Raw genomic sequence first — 23,473 nt, forward strand, 5'->3', positions numbered from 1 at the left:
CTGTATATTCATCAGGGTTAGCAGAACCAGGACTTGCTGATGAATGCAACAAAATTTTCTGATTTGCAAGAAATGTGACACTATTAGCCCTTCAGGCCTCCCTGCTCACAAAATTAAAAGGGGGGGGGGTATAAGGGGGTTCCTCTCCAGAAAAGAGAAGGGCTTGGCTGCAAGGAAAACACTCTCAAGCTGCCTCCCTTGGGATTTCCTTGAATAAGGCAAAAAAGATGGGAGGTGATGAGGTGTGTGTGGAGCAATGTTAGGAGCCAATTCATTTAAAAAATAAACCTGTGTCTCCTGAAAGAAGTACAGTGGGCTCTCCACATTTACTAGGGTTAGGGGTGCAGGACCTCCATAAAAGTGGGGAAACTGTAAATTTAAAAAATGTGGCTTTTTTTCACCTGAGAGAACACCTCTCAAGAAATCTCTAAATCCTCCAGCACATGTCTATGATTGGTATCTGCCAGAAATTGACCATAGAATTGTGCTGGAGGAGCTACAAATATCTAGAGAAGTGTTCTCTCTATGAATTTTTAGGTCTTCCAGTGGGACTTCTGGAGGATGTTGACCGCAGAGTCATGCTGGAGACATAGAGATTTCTAAAGAGAACATAATAATCAAATCCACGAATAATCAAGTCTGTAAAAGTCTAAAGCTACAAATGTAGAGAACCATCTGTACTTGTGCTAGTCTGTGTTGTAGCAAAAGCAGAAATGGAGGGGAAGATGGGGGGAAGAATCTAGCACTCCCTTTTAGACTAACTGATATATATTTTGGCATGAGCATTTATGAATATCAATCCACTTCCTCAGATGCTATGACTGAAGATATGGATTCATATCCACAGCTGCTCATGCTAAAATATAGTAAATCCATCTTAAAGGGGTTGCAGATTCCTTTTCTCCACCCCTACTCTTTTCATTCATTATCAGATGGAAATGATACTGTATATACTCAACTATAAGTCAACCTCATGTATAAGTCAAGGGCAGGTTTGGGGGCCAAAATTAAAGATTTTGATACCCATGGATAAGTCAAGGATAAAATTTAGGGGCATGTAACAACGGATGTAATGGATGATGCAAAGTGAAATGATGCCAAAGAACTTAGAAAATTCCAGCAGACATTAACTGTGCTGATCCTAAAGGCTGGATAGGTGAGAGAGTAGAGATGATCCACACGTCTTTTTGGTGTTCTCAGGGTGGACTAAGCTCTCTCCTTTTACCACTGTCTTCAGAAAAAGGAGATGGTTCAATGAGTTAAAGTACAATACTTACATCGACCCATGGATAAGTCGACCCATTTTTGGGGGTCAATTTTTTCACTAAAATATCTAGACTTATACATGAGTATATACAGTAACTTTCCTTATTCCAGAGAAATCATCTTTCTTCCCTGCAGAAAGGTTATTACAATGGAGATTTGAAGAGTTGTGGGCAACTGACACTTCCATTGTAGGGCTCCCATATGACTGGACTGGCCAGATCAAATCCAGATTCTAACCATTTTGTCCAATACCTGTTAGGGCCATTAGCTAGCCTGGATTTTAAGGTTTCCTATTTTGAAGAAAAGTAAGAACAATATAACCATAATTCAAGATTATGTCCCACCTACAACAATTGGCCTAGGATCAAAAAAAGAAGTAGGAGAGCAAGTGATTGGATTTTGTAAGGTGATCAGTTTGTTCACTGCAAAAACATTCTTCAGGCATCTTGAATCCTAAACATGACTGTTCAGCAACTTATGCTCAGGGACAAAGAGAGCTACTGTGATAGCCAATGCACAGAAATAAAAGACAACAACAACAAAAATATAACAAGAAGCCTCTTCTCTAAGATTTGAGAACAAAAAGGAAAATTGAAACTAAGAGAAGGGAAGTTATATGACCACACTACATCATCAAGAAGAAATAAAGATGATGAAAAAAGTACTCTGAAGAAATATATAAAAGAGATGGATGGATGAGAGATTCACCCAAGGAAAAACCATGTGAAGATTAACCCACAATTTAAGACAGTGAAGTGGAAGCTGCAATTGGGTCACTTGGGAGAAATAAGTCACCAGGAACAGATGGCATACCAATAGAGCTGCTTCAAGCTATAGAGACAGAATCTACTCTAATTCTAACTAAAATCTGTCAACAAATATGGAAAACAAAATCACGTCCCACAAATTGGAAACTATTAATATACATTCCAGTCCCCAAGAAAATGGGCACCAAGGATTGCAGTAACCACAGAGCAAGCAGTGTGGTCATTTCAGGATGTGCAGCAGTACAGACCTTTACAGGACAGGCTGACATTGTGCAAGGAGAGGGGGACAGTGCCCCCCAACAGAGGCATGGGCAGCCAGTAATCCAGAATGGAGAGCAGTGGAAAACCATTGGTGTCGAGACAAATGTTCCCACTTTTTGTTGTGCCCTGATTGTGCAACTGGTCATCTTGTATGGTTACCTGTTGCACATTGTTTCAGTTCTCCAACATGGTTGCATATTGTGTCAGCAGAATCCATACAAAAGAGTTAAACATCTTGTCATCAACTTATTTGAAGGAAAAGTAATGGCTAACGAAGATCCATCTTAAAACTAACTGTTCCCTTGTTTAGAATGAATATCTTTTGTCAGCTAGTTAGATTAAACTACCAGCAGAGGGCAATGTCTGCTAAACATCCATCTGCCAGAGGACAAAACCATTCTAGGTGCTAGATACATAAAATATCCATACACCTGATATGCCTTTAAATGAAGTGTGTGCATGCACTCAAACTGGGGATGATATGGATTCAGAACTATTGTCCTGATACTTCATCAATGAGCATGGATGGTATCAGCTGGACTGGGAAAAAGAGCGGGCCCCAAGTCAGTTTGACTGACTCCTTAGCAAACTCATAACTTCAGTCACTTCTCATTCTATGGGGATGTGTGCTTAATAATAACATAAGCATTGGCACTTTATTTCTGAAAAGGCTATATACCAAAATAATAATGCAAAATATTAGTGTTTTCCCACCTCTAGGACTGTGAAGTGAAATATGTACTACAAATCAAATTATTGATCATGATACAATAATTTCATTGTATGAGCACACAAACACTGAGAAGGATAAAAAGGCATGGATAGCCATGCTGACCATATGTTACATTTCATAGTCCAGATTTTGGTCATCATTAAGTCAACAAAAAGTGACCAAAAATCTATTTGCAAGCTTTCAAAGCTACAGATTTCTTTACCAGGCAAAAGTATTTTGAGAAATAGACAGAGGAACTGAGGGAGTAAATGATGTTTTCAGTTAGAGGAACAATAGATTTTTAAAATTTATGTTGAAAGGTGGTCTGTTGTGTGATACTGTGTCTCTAGACCAGAAGTTACTTTTTACCATGGCCACAGAGTTCTGGTTCAAATAGTAACTTTTTAAAGATTTGCTCTGGACCCAAAGACAAATCCAGAGAATACTGTCTAGCTCTATAAAAAGGTGGTCTCAAGTATCATTAAGAAAAGAGTAACCAGCATGGTGTAGTGGCTTGACCATTAGACTACGGTGATGTCACAGAGGAGTTCTGTGCCGAGTTACATGTGAGTTGTAACCATCAGCGATGGATCTTATCACATTTCCCTGTGCCAGGCAATAAGCAGCCTATATCCAACCCAGACTTCTCCCACAGCTTTTCATGAATGGGAAAATCCTGTTCATGAAAAGCTGTGGGAGAAGCCTGGGTTGGGTAAGGACTGCTCACTGCCCAGCACAGGGAAATGCAATAAGATTCATCACTGATGGTTATAATCTACATGTAACCCAACCTGGATGCAGCACAGGTTTCCCCTGTGATAATCTTCTACAACTCTGGAGATCAGTATTCAAATCCCCACTCAGCTGTGGAAACCCACCAAGTGACCTTGGGCAAGTGACCTTCTCTCAGCCTCAGAAACCAATCTTGCCATGTTAGGTTTGCCTAAGGGTTGCCCTAAAGTGGAAATGACTAGAAGGAACACAGCAACAACAAATCCTTAAATGGTGCAAGATAAAGGAATGAAAGGTTTACTATCCAGATGGCCATGTGTCCTCTATTACAAAGGGGATCCTTTCCTTAAATGGCCCTCTAATCCAGTTCCAGGTTAAAGGAACAACTCTAAGAAGAAAAATCATGAGCCTTGAAGTTGGCCATTAGCAATTAGTATCTGGACATCAGTTATGTGTTATATGCCTTCAAGTCGCCTGTCAACTTATGGCAACCCATTGAATTTAATAAGATTTTCTTTGGCAAGGAGAACTCAGAAGTGGTTTGCCAATTCCTTCCTCTGAAGTAGAGCCTGCAGCACCTGGTATTATTGGCAATCTCCCATCCAAGTACTAACCAGGGCTGACTTTGTTTAGCTTCCAAGATCAGACAGGATCTGGTGCCTTTATGCATTTAGGCCCTGGACAGCAGCAGGTACTGGCTGAAATCCAAATCCCAACTAGTGTAGATTCACACCGAACTAATGGGAAAATGTGTATGCGTTGATTTACCAGGCTCCCAATGATTCAAAAACATTGAGACTAGCAACTGTATCTATGCCTGAGCAGGCACAAATATAAAAAAAATCCTATGGTGAGAACACAGTGTTCTATTTAAGTAATAGTAATTATTTTCTGAGAACCAGTGAAGCATTGTGGTTTGAGCCTTGGACTACAACTCTGGAGATGAGGTTCAAATCCCAATTCTGCCATAAGAGCCCACTCTCTCAGCCTCAGAGGATGTCAATGGCAGCCCCCTTCTGAACACATTTTGCCAAGAAAACCTTGTGGTAGGTTTGCCTGAGGGTCACCATAAGTCAGAAATGACTTGAAGGAACAGCAAATATTTTTTCTGAGAGCCACTACAACTTTGGAAACTAGGGTTTGTTTCCCAAGCTTGGCCAAGAAATCCACTGGGTGACATTGGACAATTCACATTCTCTCAGCCTCAGGGGAGGACAATGACAAACCTCTTCTGAACAAATCTGAACAAAGAAACCCCCATGATAGGTTTGTCTTACGGCCACCCTAAGATGGAAATGACTTGTAGGCACACAACAACAACAAAAATATTTTCTAATTACTACAGAGTGGTAAGAGGCATATGCATTTGAACATCAGAATACATAATGTGAAAAGAATCACACATAAGAAAGTGTGGAATAGTTGTGATCTAAAATGTTGATCTAGCTACCCCATGGATGAAATCCCAGATCCTCACAGTACACCAGCAAACTATTTTCTAAAATTTCATCACCACATATAAATTAGCACATGCACATTTTAAGCAAACCTGCCCTCTGTCATCTTCTTTTTGAAGTAACAAAAAGGCCCAATCTTATTCCAGGGCCCAGGGCTGAAATACTGTTGTGCTACAAAGTTTATACATAATCCTCGCCTAGGAGCATAGTAAGCATTCCTCCTCAGCTATCACTCTCCCTTTTGCATGTCTCCTAGAGCCTGGCAGCAATTCAGTCATTATTACAAACTTCCTCTCCCTTCCTCCAGCTCTCTTTGAGGTCTGCTTCCTAAGCCATCTGTAGTTGCTTTTCCACTTTTGCCTTGCCAGGACAATCCAGGCAGGAAAGGGCAAAGGTTGCTGGTTGTGGTTACACGCAGCTCTGAATCAACTTCTTGCATCATGTAATTTCACAATGTGAAACTATGCTGAGATGTCTTGCCACAGTCATGGACCAATCCAGCGCACTCAGCCAACACTGTTGTCTCCTGCATCACAGTAGTGGGGGCAGAGTGGCTTACTGCCTAAGAGCAGCACTGAGCCTGGGAACATTTAATCATCTTTACAATGTGTCAGAGAAATTAAAACAACTCATTTCCTGTTCTAGCTTTCATTCTTTCTCCTCCCTGCTTTCCCCTCTTTGGCACACTTATCCCTATCCTCTTTCCATTTCCAAGAACTGTACTTCTTTTGGGGTGGGATCTTGTTTTGCCTTCTGCACATTAAAGTTTGGCAGACATGAGGCTTGTAGGATCCACTTGGGGTTTCTTTCCCTTTTTCTCTGGAATTTCAAGATCCACTAACGTGGAGACACTGTCCTTTTTTACATGGGAGAGTCCTCTTTTGGAAAGTATCCTATTTGTAGGAGTCCAAGCCTGTTTGTGTCCAGTCTCAGCCTGATTTAAAGATAAAAAACGGTAAAGAGGTTGATTAGGGAACTTTTGAGTTTCCCATCAGCAAATGGACAAGCTGACCCAGCAGACACAGAGGTCATCTGGATATCTTTTCCCCTTGGGTGAAATATATTATGACTCTATTTATTTTGTAAATTATAAATACAAATTATACACGCGTGCGAGCACACACACACACATGCATCAGTGCATACCTTTTGGCAATATTTTCCCCATTTGTGTCCTTTCTTGTCCTTGTATTTTGGAGTGGCTAACCTATCAACCAGCCTTACCCAAATGAAAAATGATGCCTTACAAACTAGAACATATGCTTAGAGTTAAAGGAAAGCCTACCTCTGAGAACACATGTTCAACCCAGGGATGTGCTTTTATTATTAAAGCTGAGCTCACAAAGAAGGTTGCCCTTGAGCCACCTTCATTTCAGTAGCATAATTTAAAGCAGAGTCTTCTTTATTTGTTGTTACAGGAGTCTAATACCACAAATCATCCAGAAATCTACTGAGATCCCAGTCTCCTTTTTTTCAGCACTTGTTTTATATGGAAGGAACAGCTTAAAATATTTTCAGGTTTCTTTGTTTTAAGAGTGAAGACAGCTATCTGTGTTTTAACTTCATTTCATTTTAATGAAAAATCCCACTCATTGTTTAAAATATAAAATGTGTGTGTGTGTGTGGGGGGGAGATCACCTTCCTTTTTATTTCAAAAAGAATAAACTGAACAAAAAACCCAACTCTGAGAATAAGGAAATGTTTTATACTCTTCAGACCACCTGTGTGCAAATTGTTGCCTCAGAAGCTTGCTCAAATAACCACAGGAGACCAAATTGGAAGAAAGGCCACAACTTTATTAAGCAAACCATTGGAAGGGTTGGCATAAAGCATAAGGTCAGGATCTGAAAATATCAGACAACCCCATGTTTGTCTGATAGCAAAACCTGGTACCCACCAGGCATTGGGATGACCTAGGGGCTAATGAACACCGCTTGACCGCACCACTGCCGTGTGTTCACATATTCTCTAAGCCCCTGGTCACCGGGAGGCGTCCTTGCGTTATGGCCCCCGCAATGGCCATACGCTTGCCCAATTTGCCCCCGGGTCCCTACTGACTCCCAAACCAGAGCTCCGTAGCCCTGGTACCACACCGTGCAGATCCTGGCCTATGCTGCCGCCCCACAGTTGTGACAGCAAACCCACAAAGAAAGCGGTGGGTGGGTGGGAGAAGCACACAGCCGTCTGCTCCCTTTCAGCTTGGCTCCTTCCAAGCTGGAGCCAAGCGCCGACTGAGGGCCAGAGCCAGCCGCGCGGCCTTATATAGGCCCTGGCTCCGCCCCCAGATCACCTGATCTGGGAGACTCCTCCTCCAGGGCAGCTAGCCAATGAGCTGCCCTGGAGGACTGGAACTCCCCGACCATAGAGCCCGGCCCCCAGAGCGTTGCGGGGCGGGAGCAGCATACTTCCGCCCCGCACACCAATCAGGGGCCAGAGCAAGCCCCAGAGGCATCTGGGGCTTGTAGTTCGCGCCACATCTAGCGGCAAAGCGGCCTGCCTGCCGAGCCAGGCGGCCCCTTTTTTTTCTTAATATCTCATTCTATCTCCCCTGTGCTTTTTAGGTTTTGTTTGGGTGTGTGTGTGCTTAGATGCAACAGCAATTTTCTTTCTATTTAGTGGTTTTGTTTGGGTGTAAGGTCACTTTTTGTTCTGTTTTGTATATAAATTATATTTATATTGCACAATTAAAGCAGCAATGATATCCCTTTTAACTATCTTGGTTTCATCCTACAAAATATTAGGACTTATAGTTTGGTGAGTTACTTTTTCAGTTTCTCAAGTTATATGGTGTGGGGGAGTTGGCATTCACCCCCCCCTCCCCCATGTACCACTAATTTTGGCTACAATTGTTTGTTTCTTTCCTGGAAACTTGACAGGGACTGGTGGCCAATGGCTCAGACCAGTACCAAGTAACATTGCTCTGGTCCACTTCCGTAAACTGCTGAATGAGAGCGGTTTAGCAGACATTCTACATATCCCATGAAACTGTAAGTCTTAGGATTTGATTACCTTTGACGGGGTCATTGTGCCACTCCACTGGCCTCTAGATTCCCCTAGAATCTTTGTTCTATAGTAGCTGAACTATAGGCGCATATTTGACTATTCAGTGTATGGCTTATGAGATGCAATATGTACTTTTCCCTCTTCTCTGTTTTCCATTTGCGTGTGCTTTACAAATCTTAGAATTCTAGTAAAAGATAAAGTAGATCCCACAAAGCCTAAACTCCGTCCATCTAGATGTTAGCAGCCCCCTTGCACACATGGGGCATTCCCCTTCACTGGAAGAAATGGGAAACTCCCATGTACAAGGAGCTCTGACTATATGGCAGAGGTTTAATCCCAATTAATCCCAAATTTAGGTCATAATTTGGAAATTTTATGCTTTAAAATGAAAAACATATAGTAGAGGAAACATATAAAGCAGGAGAAAGCAGGTAGTGGACCTGCTAGCAAGGATGTAAAGAAGATTTACACACTTTCCCATATTCAGTGAGAGAGGACATCTCTACAGTTATAGCAAGTACATTTCTATGCCGCTTACCAATGTACTAAGCGGCTTACAAAGTGCAAGCTAATTTCCCCCAACAAGATGGGTACTCATTTTAGCAACCTACAGAAAGATGCCAGGCTGAGTTGACCCTGATCCCTTGGCTGCTATTTGTGAGTTTATTTGTGGTTTGTGAGTGAGTGGTTGCACCAAAGGCATTTAACCACTGCGCCACTAGGTATAGTTCCATGGACCCAAAATAGTTAGTTGTCATAATCATTAAAATCTTTAAAGCACCTTTTTAGTTCCTTATGTCTGAAAAGAAACAAATGTACAGTGTGCTCACGCCATGCGCAGACACATTTTATGTGGCTTCCAGCTTATGCAGAAGCCACACAGGTAGAACAACAATGGCATGTGTGCCCATGGCACGTGCATGCCATGCCGCCACATGCACGCACCCCATTATTTCCTATGGGGCTTGAGTATAGGCGGATTTTCCCTTACTCAGGGGGATCCGGAACTGATTCCTCTCATAAGGAGAGGGCCCACTGTAATTGTGTTTTAGTTACAAAACCCACATGCTTCAAGCTGTTAGTCTTGTAAATACAATACAATATAAATACTATAAATAAATACATAAATAATATAATATAATATAATAATATAATATAATGATACACTCTCTTCTTATCCATCTTCTCATTGCCTCAGTGCTGACAGCAAAGGAAAGAATCATAGAATCATAGAGTTGGAAGAGACCGCACGGGTCATCCAGTCCAACCCCCTGCCATGCAGGAAATCCAAATCAAAGCATCCCCAACAGATGGCCATCCAGCCTCTGCTTAAAGACCTCCAAGGAAGGAGACTCCACTACACTCCGAGGAAGGAGTGTGTTCCACTGTTGAACAGCCCTTACTGTCAGGAAGTTCTTCCTAATGTTGAGGTGGAATCTCTTTTCCTGTAGCTTGCATCCATTGTTCTGGGTCCTGTTCTCTGGAGCAGCAGAAAACAAGCTTGCTCCCTCCTCAATATGACATCCTTTCAAATATTTAAACAGGGCTATCATATCACCTCTTAACCTTCTCTTCTCCAGGCTAAACATCCCCAGCTCCCTGAGTCGTTTCACATAGGACAAGGTTTCCAGGCCTTTCAGAAGCCTGATCCAGTATTTGACTTTAGTGACATTCCTTTCCCTCTGTTTAATGAGGCCACAGTCCTGTAACTATGAAAATAACTAAAAGTTACACTTGTACTATACAAGGGAGTGATATTCTCCCTTACGTACTAATGTAATGCAATTATACCTTTTATTAAGGTGGGAATACAGGCACCTAGTTATTTGTAATTTAGTTTATTTCAAGATATATTATGCTGCTTCTCACTACCTCTTTTATTTAGAGCTCTTCAGTGTGCACCAGGTTAGAGCTCCATGTCCTGCAAAATAAGCATAATCATAGGCATTAGTTCATGTGTCTCACTTGGATTCTTTAGGCTGCACTCACCCTGCAAAAATAAGCCAGGTTGCTACCAATTCAACTGCCATGGCTCAGTGGTATGGAATCCTGGGAACTGTAGTTTTGTGAGACATTTCACCTTCTCTGTCAGAGAGTTCTGGTTCCATGACAAACTGCAACTCCCACAGTTCCACAGCATTGAGCCAGAGAGCCATAGTAGTTAAAGCAGTGTCAGAGTGGATTATTTCTGAAGTGCGGACACAGACTGATCACAAATACAGTCGGCCCTTCTTATACATGGATTTTTTATACATGGATTCAAGCATACATGGTTTGAAAAGGTTCCAAAAAAAGTATAAATTTCAAATATCAAACCTTGATTTTCCATTTTTATAAGGGACACCATTTTGCTATGTCATTATATTTAATGGGACTTGAGCATACACGGATTTTGTTATCCACTGGGGATCTTGGAACCAAACCCCAGCGTATAACAAGGGTCCACTATATTGCCCTTTGGGATCACTTACCAGAAATAACTGTGGGAGTGAGAAAAATTCCTTTATAACAACAATTTGTCTTTATGCTAGACTCCTCCTGAAGGTTGTTAAAGCTCAATCAAAAATATTTTGGTGGCCTGTGAATCAATGTTCAAAATGACAGTATCTGAAGAGATAATTTAAAGTTTATAAATTGGATTAATCCTGCTAGGGAAAAAATGGCACAATGAATTGATGGGGCAATGTCTCCTTTAGGACAATACAAACTACAGATTTTTCTCAGAAGAAATCTTGCTGCCTTAGGAGCCTTTCTAGAGAGGTGTGTATTATTTCAGTTATCAGCACCTACATCAAGTGGCTGCTTCCACTTGATGTAGGTGCTGATACTCCCTGTCATGAAAGTCTAGGGTGTTATTCAAACAATGAATACAGGTTGACTCTTTGTTGTTCACAGTCATTCTGAATGCACCCAAGTAAGTTGGGGTGGGGGGGCTACAAAACCCACCACTTAATCCAGGATAATTGATCTTGGGTTTTCCTCCTGAGTTTTCCTAAAAGATTCACATTATGGGTGGTGTGAGCAACCAATGTAAACAGTTCCAGGATAAACCAGGATAAAACTCTGCATGTCTTGGATGTGTTTCAAATACATGTGCATCATCAACTCTTTCTTTATTCTCAGTGCTGATATGTGTGAGCAACAGAATACACAGAGATGTAGTTTTGATTAAAAAAAAACCAAAATATGTGAGTGAGATTATTCACTTGACTGTGCTAAAAAACAACAATGTCTGAATAACCCCTAGGTTTGTGCCCTGCCTGTGGTCCTACCATTGGTAGGCAAAGACTTCTTTATTCACAGAGGACTGGCTTCTGGGAAAGAGGCTTTTAATAGCTTGGTATTGTACTATTTTAGTGGTGTTTTTAAATTGCTTTTTAATTTGATCATGTTTTTTATAATTTAATTTAATGGCATTTCAACATGTCTTATTGTGCAGTTTCCATCTGTATCTGTTTAATAATAATAATAATAATAATTATTATTATTATTATTATTTATATACCGCCCTGTGGCAAACCAATCCGGGCGGTTAACAACAGTAAAATATAAAATATAACAATTAAAAACACTTTATCCCTCCCCCCCTTAAGACAATATTAAACAGTATAACATATTAAAAACACAATATCAGCATAAAAACAGCAATTAAAACTAAAAACCCTGATATCCCTCTGTTGATCCTCGACCATCACTAAGATGGGGCCACGGGAGGAATGAGGGAATCAGGGAACCTGGGCCGGGATGGTTAATCTGGAAAGGCCTGCCAGAAGAGATCCGTCTTGACCGCTTTTTTAAAGCTGTCTAATGATGTTATCTGACGGATCTCATTCGGCAGGTCGTTCCAGAGTTTGGGGGCGACAGCAGAGAACGCCCTCTGGGAGGTCGCCGCAAGCCTAGATTTTAAAGGCTGCAGTAAGTTCCTCCCAGAGGACCGGAGAGCGCGGGGAGGATTGTGCGGGAGGAGGCGGTCCCTGAGATAGCTTGGACCCAAGCCATTTAGGGCTTTAAAGGTGATAACCAACACCTTGTACTGGGCCCGGAAGCTGATAGGCAGCCAGTGGAGGGACCTCAAAACCGGAGTAATGTGGTCCCTCCTAGATGTTCCTGAGACAAGCCTGGCTGCCATGTTTTGAACCAGCTGTAATTTCCGAGTCAAGCACAGGGGTAGCCCCATGTAGAGTGCATTACAGAAGTCAAGGCGTGAGGTTACCAGCGCGTGCACAACCGTCTCGAGATCCCTTACTTCCAGAAAAGGGCGCAGCTGGCGTATCAGCCGAAGCTGATAACAGGCACTCCTGACCGTCGCATTTACCTGATTTGTCATCAGGAGCGACGAGTCAAGGAGCACCCCCAGACTGCGAACACAGTCACTGGAGGAGAGTGCGACCCCATCCAGGACTGGAGGTTGCAACCCAATTCTTGAGCACCTCCGTCTTGTCTGGATTCAGTTTCAATCTGTTTTTCCTCATCCAGCCCATTACCGCCTGAAGACATTCATTGAGAGAAGAGATGCCATCAGAATTCGAGGCCGACGAACGAGATACGGAGAAATAGATTTGGGTGTCATCAGCGTACTGATAACACCCAGCACCATGACTCCGTATTATCTCACCCAGTGGCTTCATATAGATGTTAAATAACATCGGGGACAAAATAGCCCCCTGAGGAACCCCACAAGTGAGGTACCTGCCCAAGAGGAAGGACCGGAACCACTGCAAGGCAGTGCCCCCGATACCTAACCCCCTCAGGCGGTCTAAGAGGATGCCGTGATCTATAGTATCGAAAGCCGCTGAGAGGTCTAAGAGCACCAACAGGGTCACACTCCCCCTGTCAATGCTCAGACGTAGATCGTCGGTCAAGGCAACCATGGCAGTCTCAACCCCAAAGCCTGTCCTAAAGCCGGTTTGAAATGGGTCTAGATAATCGGTTTCATCCAAGACAGCTTGGAGCTGAAGGGCAACCGCCCTCTCGATCACCTTGCTCAAAAATGGCAGCAATGACACTGGCCTATAATTCTTCATATCCAGGGGGTCTAGGGAAGGTTTTTTCAGGAGTGGCCTAACCGCCGCTTCCTTTAAACAAGATGGAATATGTCCTTCCCTGAAGGATGCACCGATGATATCCGTAAGGAATCTCATCAGTGCATCCCACCCCTGGACGGCCAGCCATGATGGGCAAGGGTCAAGAGGGCAAGTTGTCTTCCTCACCTTACCAAGGAGTTTGTCCACGTCATCAGTACTCACAGATTGGAACTGATCCAGTATAACTACATCGGCGGAGTCACTGGACGCCTCACCTGTCGACTCTGTTCCAATGGTGGCATCTAGGTCAGCTCTTATCTGAGAGATTTTGTCTGCAAAGAAGTTGTTAAACGCGTCACAGCAGGCCGTCGTCGGGTTAAGTAAGGGATTTGGCACAGGAGGCACCTGCGTCATTTCCCTCAGCACCTTAAACAGCTCTGCTGGACGGGACTCTGCAGACGCAATACGTGCAGAGGAGAAGGCTCTCTTTGCTGCACGTATTGCCTCCCGATAGGAACGAAGAAGTTCCTATGGCGAGTTCTGTCGGATAAGAGTCGAGTCTTCCGCCACCTGCGCTCTAGCCGTTGTCCAAACCGCTTCATCTTCCTCAGCTCTGGCGTGAACCAGGGCCTCCGATTTGGGGCGGGATGGCAAGGGCGCTTGGGAGCGATCGTGTCGATAGCCCTGGTAAGATCGGTGTTCCAGGTATTGACCAGAGCATCGACAGGATCACCGGCATTCCCAACCATTAAACCCTCTAAGGCTGTCTGGAATCCAATGGGCTCCATCAGCCTTCGAGGGCGGACCATTCTAATGGGTCCGCCACCCCCGGTGGGGCAGATATTGGCTGTAAGTTTCGTCTTGACCAGGAAATGATCCATCCATGACAATGCGGAGGTACTTACCACCTCCGCCCACAGATATTCCTGTTCCGTACTGAAGATCGCATCGAGTGTATGACCTGCACAATGTGTGGGCCCTTTGACCAATTGGGATAGGCCCATGTTTGTCATGGTCTCCATGAACTCCCGAGCTGCACCTGTTAAACTGGTCTCGAGCGGGATGTTGAAGTCCCCCAAAACTAAAAGTCTGGGGGTCTCCAACAACAGCTCAGAGACCAGCTGTGTCAGCTCGCTCAGGGAGTCTGCTAGACAACGGGGTGGCCGGTAGACTAGCAAAATCCCCAAACTATCCCTGGTCTTCAGGCTAAGGTACATACACTCAAAATGGACTGTGTTCCGGACAGGTATCCTGGCCAAGGTCAGATGGTTCTTATAGACTAGAGCCACTCCGCCCCCCCGCCCACTTCCCCTCACCTGCTCACTGACAGAGTACCCAGCTGGGAGGGCCTGCGCCCATATGGCAGTGCTATCCTCTCCCAGCCAGGTCTCTGTGAAGCAAGCCAGGTCGGCATCTTCATCCAGGAGGAGGTCCTGGATGATATGGGTCTTGTTTTTTACCGACCTGGCATTGCAAAGGAGCAGAGTGAGGTTCTGTGGAATGGTTGGTCTGCTCCCCAAGCCATTCTGGGAAACGTTTGTTGTGAGCTGCCTTGAACCACACGGTTCTGAGAGAAAGGTGTGTTGTAAGTCTAATAAATGCATGTGTGAAGCCTCAACTCAACAGATTAACATGAAAATTCATAACAGGGTGCAACTCTCAACTGATCCTTTTATATATATGCTGAACCTCCATTTTGGGATAAGTGCCAAGTATCAGCTCTCTCTTTCACTTCTCCTGTCAGTGAACTTCACACAGCCTTCCTGAATAAATCCCAGGTGTAGGAACAGACTATAAACAAAGTTAAGCAAAATGAACTTTCATACCAAGAAGTGGCATATGGTAGCTGTGATCTATTAACACTCATGGTGAGATCATATTTCAGGGTGGGAACAACATAGCTCATTTCCAGGACCTCAGTGACTCAGATAAGAAATTCCATTGAGGTGGAATCAGCACAAAGCCACAGCTTTGGCAGTCTAGACTAGACACTAACACTGTCATTATTTCTCTTTCTCTGGGTCAAGTAGTCACCTTCATACACAGGAACAAGCAATGAAAAAGATGCTGAATTCTTCCAGTGCAATTTTGGTCATGTAAACAACCAAGCAGCTTGTTGTTATAAAGGATTACAAAACTGTGAAGGCTTTTTGCTACTATAGTAACCATGTTCTTCCATTATTCTCTTCCCGGACATAATATTTTCTATCCTGCGAATGCACAATTTGCTTTCCAGTCTAAATCCTATATTGTTGATGTTATCTTAAGCAAATCTCAGAATTGTGTGGGTCCATTACTGTTTGAAGCTGGTTCTAAATCATTTTACTCTATAAGGGACATGTTAGAGATTAGAAATTCCACATCTCCAAAGAAATGCACCTATTTATTGTAGACTGAGGGACAGAATGATAGACTTGGAAGATTATATGTAAGAACCCCAAGGTCAATTTACTCCAAGAGTGGGAAAAAGTGGACAATGGACCCCGTGTTTAGTACCCCCAAATCCTCCTGCCAGTCCTTGAAAGACATGTGTGTGTGCAAGCATGCTTCCCTGCAAATTTCCTATTGACTTATGACTCCATGCATGTCATAGGGTGTTCTTACACAAGACTATTCATGAGGTGGGTTTGCTAGTTCTTTCCTCTGAAATATAGCCTACAGCACCTGGTATTCATTGGCAATCTCCCATAGCCAACTCAGCTTAGCTTTCAAAATCATACAGGATCTGGTGTCTTTAGGATATATTGGCTAAAGACCTCTGAACCTCCCTACATATTCTAGTTTAACACCCTGCCTGTTCAATAACCTCCATTATTACTTTTGTCAGAATCATTACTGGGGTGGAAGGATTACACATCCCTGCTCCTGAAGAAAATCTTCCTGCTCCACATCTGCTATTATTTTTTAAAGCCACCCTGATGCGATTTTCTACTACTATGTTTAATATAGTGTTTACCTTTACCTTTTAAACCAGTTGTCTATTGTACATGGAATGGTGGGAAAAAGCAATAAGCTTTACCTGGGCAAGCATTGGAAACTATCTGGAGCATGGTCTGATAACCAATGTTTAGAGAGAAAAGCACAAAGCTGTAATTAAAGTAAAAGATGGCTGAAGCAACAACAAGATGTGCATACAGTACTGCATTTGTAATGTACTGAAAAATCTATTATGGCTTGACATTTGAGCTGAATTTTCAAGACAGAGAAGGAAGAAGGCATGAGTAAAATGAAGGTTTTTGAAATGAATGACAGGTTACTATATATGATAATTTCTGAAATGATGGTGAATGTAAAAGAAGGTCCAGATTATTTGAAGAGCCGTATCTCCCTATATAAACCTCCCAGAACACTAAGGGGCTGTACAGACTGACCCAAAGGAGTGGTCTGCAGCTGGCCCTTTACTGGCCGGATCAGGATCGCAACAACCTCATGCCATGGCCCTGATCCGGCCTCTGGAGAACCCAAACGGAGACGCAAAAAGTGGCCAAGCTCCTTTTTGTGCCCTCCAAGGGGTGCCGCAGCTGCAGCAGCATGCCTTTATGATGCCCCTTTGGTGGTGCCTCATGTGGGTGCAGCACCAGAGCGGCTTCATGATGGCATGTGCTGTGTGGAATGGCATACGCCAAAATGGCATCCTGGGGTGGGATTAGGGCATCCAGCAGGCAGGCAGATGCTACACCATAACTCCTCCCACAGGCTGGTACAAAGTGCTCAAGGACGTAGCCAAGGGGGGGGGGGGTTCAGGGGTCTGGACCCCCCCCCCTTCAACTCTGGGGATGTTCAAGCTCCTTCCTTCCCCCTCTCCTCCCCTCCATCAAAAGCACGGAGGGCTTAGATAGAGAGGGAAATCAAAAGAGGAAAGACAATTTAAGTTGTGGGCTCAGAGAGAGAGGGGGGGAGGGGGGAGGGGGCCAGGGTCTCTCCCTGTGCTTTCTTTCCCTTTCGTTTCCTTTCCATCCCAGTCCTTCCACTCCTCCTCCTCCCCCCTGCACTTTTGCCAGAATAAAAGTCTCTCTTCCTGGGGAAGAAGGGAAGGAAGAGAGGAAAGAAGGAAAGAAGGAAGGAAGAGGAAGGGGAGAAAGGAAGAAAGAAAAAGGAAGGAAGGAAGCTTCTAAAAGGAAATATAAAAGAAAGAAAAGGTGACTTCTAACTTTCCTTTCAGCAGTTATATCCATATACAATATAGTAAAATAATAATGATAATAATAATAACATCCCTTACCCAAAATGCTGAGGACTAGATGTATTTTGGATTTTGGAGTTTTCCAGAGTTTGGTATATTTATATATGTCTAATGGGATATAATGGGAGATGGGATCCATGTATGTTTCATATGCATCTCATAGACATAGACTGAATGTAATTTAATACACAATATTTTTAAAATAATGTTGTGCTTCTGTACACTGAGCTTCAGCAAAACCCTGAGACCACTATTCCTTGTATAATTCAATAATTCAGTAATTTCTCTAAACCTTCAGGATTCCCAAGTTCCCTTGAGTTGGGGTCAGACCAGATGCTCATTGGGTTTTGGAATAATTCAGGTTTCAGAAGTCCAGAGAAAGGGACTGGGACTCTACTCTGGACATTTTTTCTGATAACGAACTCAGGTTTTCAAAAACAGTCATTTCTGGATTTTTGCAACAACAAAAAAGAGGAGGGTCTGTGATGCAAAAAGCAAGAGGCTTCCTTCCAGCCTTGTTTTTTCTCTTTTTTAAAAGACAAATAGAATAAAATACAGTTAGCTGGCCCCTTTTTAGCATGTCAATGGGGGTGCTTTGATGGAGAGTTCCTGCATGGCAGAATGGGGTTGGACTGGATGGCCCTTCTTGGGGTCTCTTCCGACTCTATGATTTTATGATTAATTAATTAATATATGGAATCAATCTAAGATGATGAATCAGGGCTGTTGAGTCCTATGGCCCTGCTCCAGGCAATGCTAGACTGCAGGCCCCATCATCCAGCAGCACCACAGACTGCTGGGAACTGCAGTCTAATAAGGCTGCACGCTGCAGAAATAATCCAGTTCGACACCACTTTAATGCTATGGAAAATCCTGGGATTTGTAGTATGTTGTGGCACCAGAGCTCTCTGACAACAAATGCTAAATGTCTCACAAAACTACAATACCCAGATATTGTTGTTGTTGTTGTTATTATTATTTTCTTATATTCCGCCTTTCTCCCAATATATGGACTCAAGGTGGTGATTTTCCATAGCATTAATCTATAGTATGTCTTTCTACAATGTAGATGGACACCCCCATTACATAATTTGTTGGGGATGCTTTGACTGGGAGTTCCTGCATGGCAGAATAGGGTTGGACTGGATGGCCCTTGGGGTCTCTTCCAACTCTATGATTCCATGATTCTATAGCACTCTGAGCCTACTGTGATTTTAATTGTTTTTAAAATTATACAGTTTTAACATTATAAAGTCTTATAGTGCAAACCATGCACTGATGGACTGTTGCACTATAATTTTTTATTGCTTGATTTTATACCCTGCCTTTCTCCCAAAATAGGATTCTCTTAAAGGGGTTTGTTTTTCATAAAAAGAAAGGAAGGTATAATGTCTTGGAATTTAAAATTATGATAGATAGATAGATAGATAGATAGATAGATAGATAGATAGATAGATGAGTCTTAGAATTAAAAATTGTGTGTGTGTGTATGTCTTGGAATTAAAAACCCCCAAAGTGGGAATGAAATGTGTGGATGCAGCCTGGGTTCTTAGCTCAGCTCAGAAGTTGGAATGCAGTGTCTCAAAGCATGAACAGAGTGTCTCAGAGCATGAACAGAGTGTCTCTGAGCATGAACAGAGTGGCTGCCGCTCATTGCTTGAGAAGCTGCGCTTTGCTTTATCGACCTCAATTTATCTGATGTAAACACCTTCAGAGGAAGGACTCAGTTTGCATCTGCACTGAAAAAATAATCCAGTTTGATGGCACTTTAACTGCTCTTGGCTCCATGTTGTGGAATGCTGGGATTTGTAGTTTGTTGTGGCACCTGACAGAGATGGCCAAACAGCTCCTCAAAACTACAAATCCCAAGATTCCATAGCACGGAGCCATAACGTAAGTTAAAGTGGTGCCATCCTGAAGTAAACGCTTGACCCTCTTTTTGTGTCTTGAGGGGTCTCTTAGCCTCTCAAAATGGTGGCACTTAGTCTGTACCCCCCCTTCCCAAAATCCTGGCTACGTCCCTGAAGTGCTGGTCTGTATTGGACCTAAGATTGTCAGGAGAAGGCATTCTCTTTGTCCCACCACCATCCCAGGCTTGTTTTGGTGAGGACATGAGAGACAGCCTTCTCAATGACTGCTCCCACCCTCTGGATCTCCCTTCTCTGGGAGGCTAGGCTGGCCCCCTCCCTGCTTGCTTTTTGATGGCAGGCCAAGGTGTTTTTATTTAAGCATTTAAAATATAATCACACCACAGTGGTTCTTATGTTGAGTATGTGTATTGCCTTTTAACTTCCATTATATTTTTAATGTAATTATATATTGTTTTTAGGTGATTTTAACTGTTTTAAATTGTATTGTAATGGTTTTTAAATCTGTAAGCCAGCTTGGGTCCCTTCGGGAAGAAAGGCAGCATGTAAATGAAATAAATAATAAAATAAAATAAAATAAAATAAATATGTGAGACAGATATCTGCATTCCACCCATGAATAAAAGCATGTTGGCATCAGCTCCTTTATTTTATTTTATTTTTTGTGGTTATTTGTAAGACCCTGTCCCATAACAGTTTCACAGCCTGAGGTCAGCCTTCTCCAACCTGGCATCCTCCAAATTGTTTGGATTACAATAGCCATTACAGTAGCCACTCCCATGACAGCTATTCATGTTGGATAGGAATGACTGACCTTGTAGTCCAATACATGTAAATGCTTTCACCTTCACGAAGCCATTACTAACGTTTTATATTCTACTTGACTGATTCATACATTAGGGAATACATCACACGAGGCAGTTAATCATAATAACAGCTGGTTAATACTATCTTTTGCTGGGACTCACCTCTTTTGCTATCTTGGTGAGAGATCATTTGGCAGGCATTTCTTTTCATTCATGCAAAATGTCCGTGAAAGACCTCCTTTCCCACTTCTGTGGTGCTAGCATTTGCAGTCTGATCAGTCAATTCTGTTTTAATCCTGAATTTGGGTGCTCAGTGGGTGGGCTTTGGGTGATGCTTGCCCTTTGCTTTCCAGATGTGAGGGACAAAAAAGGGGTTCCTGACTTGAGTAGACTAGATTAATCATTGACATATCAATTACTTTCATTTGCCAGGTATTAGTCTATCTTGAATCAGGGAGTCTCCCCAACCCCTCTACCATGTAAAAAAAGAAAGAAAAGAAGACGACCTTTTTAAAGGTAAGACTTAATTTATATTTCTTTGGCGGCTGTCTGTCTGTGTGTACCAAACTAGGCACACATTGGGCAGGACTGAGTGGTATTGAGCGGGCAGTGCACAATGCTGAGTTTGACCAGGTATAAGCATGAACAAATTATTGTTATGCCAGAAAGATTACATAAGTGCAATAAAGAAGAGTGTAGCCCACTTGGCCATGAAACCCACTGGGTGAGCTGGGCAAGTCACATGTTCTCAGCCTCAGGGGAAGGCAATGGCAAACCTCCTCTGAACAAATCTTGCCAAGAAAACCCCATGATAGGTTCACCTTAGGGTCGCCATAAGTGGGAAATGACTTGTAGGCACACAACAATAACAACAATGACAATGACAAAGTCTCAATTGTGTAGCACTTTTGAAAAGCACACAATTTTAGTGGGAGAAGGACCTGATATGATAAAGTCCTAGTAACCATTAACTTATTAATGCTTTCAGTCATTAAAGCCATTGCCATTCTCTGAACTAAGGCTGATTTGGCTGCATCCACACTGCAGAAATAATCCAGATTGACACCACTTTAACTGCCTTGGCTCAATGCCATCGAATTCTAGGAACTGCAGTTTTGTGAGACATTTAGCCTTCTGTGTCAGAGAGCTCTGGTGCCACAACAAACTACAGTTCCCAAAATCCCATAGCATTGAGCCTTGGCAGTTAAAGCAGTATCAATCTGGATTATTTCTGCAGTGTGGATGGTTAAAGAAATACCTCCATACCAGAACTCTACTTGATTCCAATGTTTCTCTTCATACACATGTGCTTTATTTCTGTATATTATCCAGTTTCAATGCCCTAGATCTCTCAGCAAGCCTGGCCAGCATACCCATGCTGTGACTTCTTTCTTCAATTCTCTCTTTTTTTTTTTTTTTACTTTTCAGTATTCTGCTTCTCTGTTCCTGTTTTAAATGACATGTACATTTACTCCCTTTCCCATTCAAGGCTCATCCACACTGATCACTACTGCCAAGGCATGATTCTCAATTAAATGTCATGACATGTCATTTTGAGTGTCTTCTTCCCATTCTCATGGGAAGACAGACTTTAAAATGTGTGGTCTGCTGCTCCTTCCCATCCAGAATAAATTCTTTTGATTATTTTTTTATAAAAATAATCTCTCTGGAGTTCTCTAGGATAGACTAACTTGGAGCAACCTGTGTTAGGATATAAAGGTGTCCATAAAAAGTGGGTACAATTTTTGTTGTGAAGTCTCATTTCAGATTGAAAACTGGTGTGCATGATGAGAAAATGCTCAAATACAGTGAAAGGCACCAGATCCTACCTGATCTTGGAAGCTAAATGGAGCCAGGCCTGCTTAGTCCTTGGATGAGGTGTCATGAGTAAACACCAGCTGCTATGGGCTATATTTCAGAGGAATGCAATTGCAACTCCCTGAGTATTCCTTGTCTAAGACAATGCTATGAATACCATAAATCAGCAGGTGACTTCAAGGCACATACACACAGATGATGAGAAAAGGATGCTGCATTTGAAGTACAAAGCCAAACACGAACACAGGCAGTATCAAGGGGATGACAAAGTAATGAGGCACTTCAAACAGTGTGCTTGTCTAGTATTTATGATGCACAGAGTGCTTTAAAAACCACTAAGGTTGTGCTTGTAGGTGTACAGTGTTCTTCTTTTAGAAACCTCTACATTTCTAGTATTATAATAAACAACAAATAACACAACAAAAGCTCGTAAAGTACCCTGCTATTTTTAATCTGCATTTCATTCGAGTTAAACAGTGAACTCTGTGAATTTTCTTGCCCTGTCGTTGCCTAATACCCTAACAGCAACAGATCCCATCTGATTTTGGAAATTAAGCAGGGTCAGCCCAGTTTAGTACTTGGATGGGATACTGCCAATGAGTACCAGGTGCTGTAGGCTATTTTTCAGAGTAAGGAATAGGCCAAACCACTTCTGAGTATCACTTGCTCAAGAAAATCCTACGAAAAGCATGGGGTTGCCATAAGTCAATAGGCAACTTGAAGGAACATACTTGCATAGACCCTCTCTCCCATTTGTGATCTTCTGTTGAGATCCACTGGGGTTCTCAGCAGGTATCAGCAGATTATGTCATTGGCCTGCACCTCTTTGTGGGAACATAGCCAGATGTTTCTCCAATCCCTTCTCTACCAGCAATGGAAGAGTCATGGGGTAGAGCTAAAGTCCTTAGGTTTTTGTTTTTAAAATACCCAAATACATTAAATTGTGGGTATACATATTATACTGTTGGGCTTGGCAGCTCAAAATTTGCCTCCAGCCTTGTCTCTTGAGCAAAGCAGATCCAACCTGTCATGACCAGCCACAAGGAAGACTTGGAGGACGATCAGGAGGACTTGGGTCCTCAGGTGCAGGAGGAACCTGAGGCTGTGCCAGGCCCCTGTTCTGCCCTGCCAGCTCCCAGCTCTGCTCTCCCAGCAGTGGATTTGGCTCAGCCAGATCCTAGCTCTGTGGGGTCTTTTCCAGTGGAGCCTGAGGCTCAGCAGCCCAGCCTTGCCCCAGTAGAAGTGCCAGACTTGGGAGACATAGAGCAGCAGAGCATTGAGGTTCCTACCTTTATCCAGAGGATATTAGAAAGGGCGTGCCTTCGGCATTCCAAGAGGCTTGCTGAGAAATGCTTATTAGGCAATCAGCAGCTGTTATATGGGAGCTAGATATAAGGCACCTGGCAGACGCTGAGCTCTCTTGCCAGAGACTATTAATTCTCATTAGTGAATGCTGCTTGATCTGACTCTTGGCTTCCTAGATTCTTGACTGCCTTTGAATCCTTGATCTCAGACACTTGACTAACCCTCTGGTACTCTGGACCTCAGACTGGACTGGTAGTGTGGCTCTCTGTAA

At 42.9% G+C, this 23,473-nt stretch overlaps 1 protein-coding gene across 3 annotated transcripts in view; it reads left to right on the top strand.

The window, feature by feature from the left end:
• The window catches only part of LOC149318198 (protein FAM124B-like), an 84,466-nt gene that overhangs the window by 20,784 nt on the left and 40,209 nt on the right, over positions 1-23,473 (top strand). Inside the window, exons 1-2 of one of the 3 annotated variants that reach the window (XR_016280007.1) lie at positions 17,138-17,361; positions 20,512-20,595. The exons of the other annotated variants lie outside the window; for them this stretch is intronic. The gene's annotated coding sequence lies outside the window, so the exon portion shown is untranslated. Of the gene's footprint in view, positions 1-17,137; positions 17,362-20,511; positions 20,596-23,473 lie in introns of those variants that run through there. 3 annotated transcript variants of the gene reach the window in all.

This window comes from Sceloporus occidentalis, unplaced genomic scaffold (assembly GCF_023333645.1).
Source record: "Sceloporus occidentalis isolate IW3139 unplaced genomic scaffold, rSceOcc1.0.p SCAF_2, whole genome shotgun sequence".
NCBI lineage: Eukaryota > Metazoa > Chordata > Lepidosauria > Squamata > Phrynosomatidae > Sceloporus > Sceloporus occidentalis.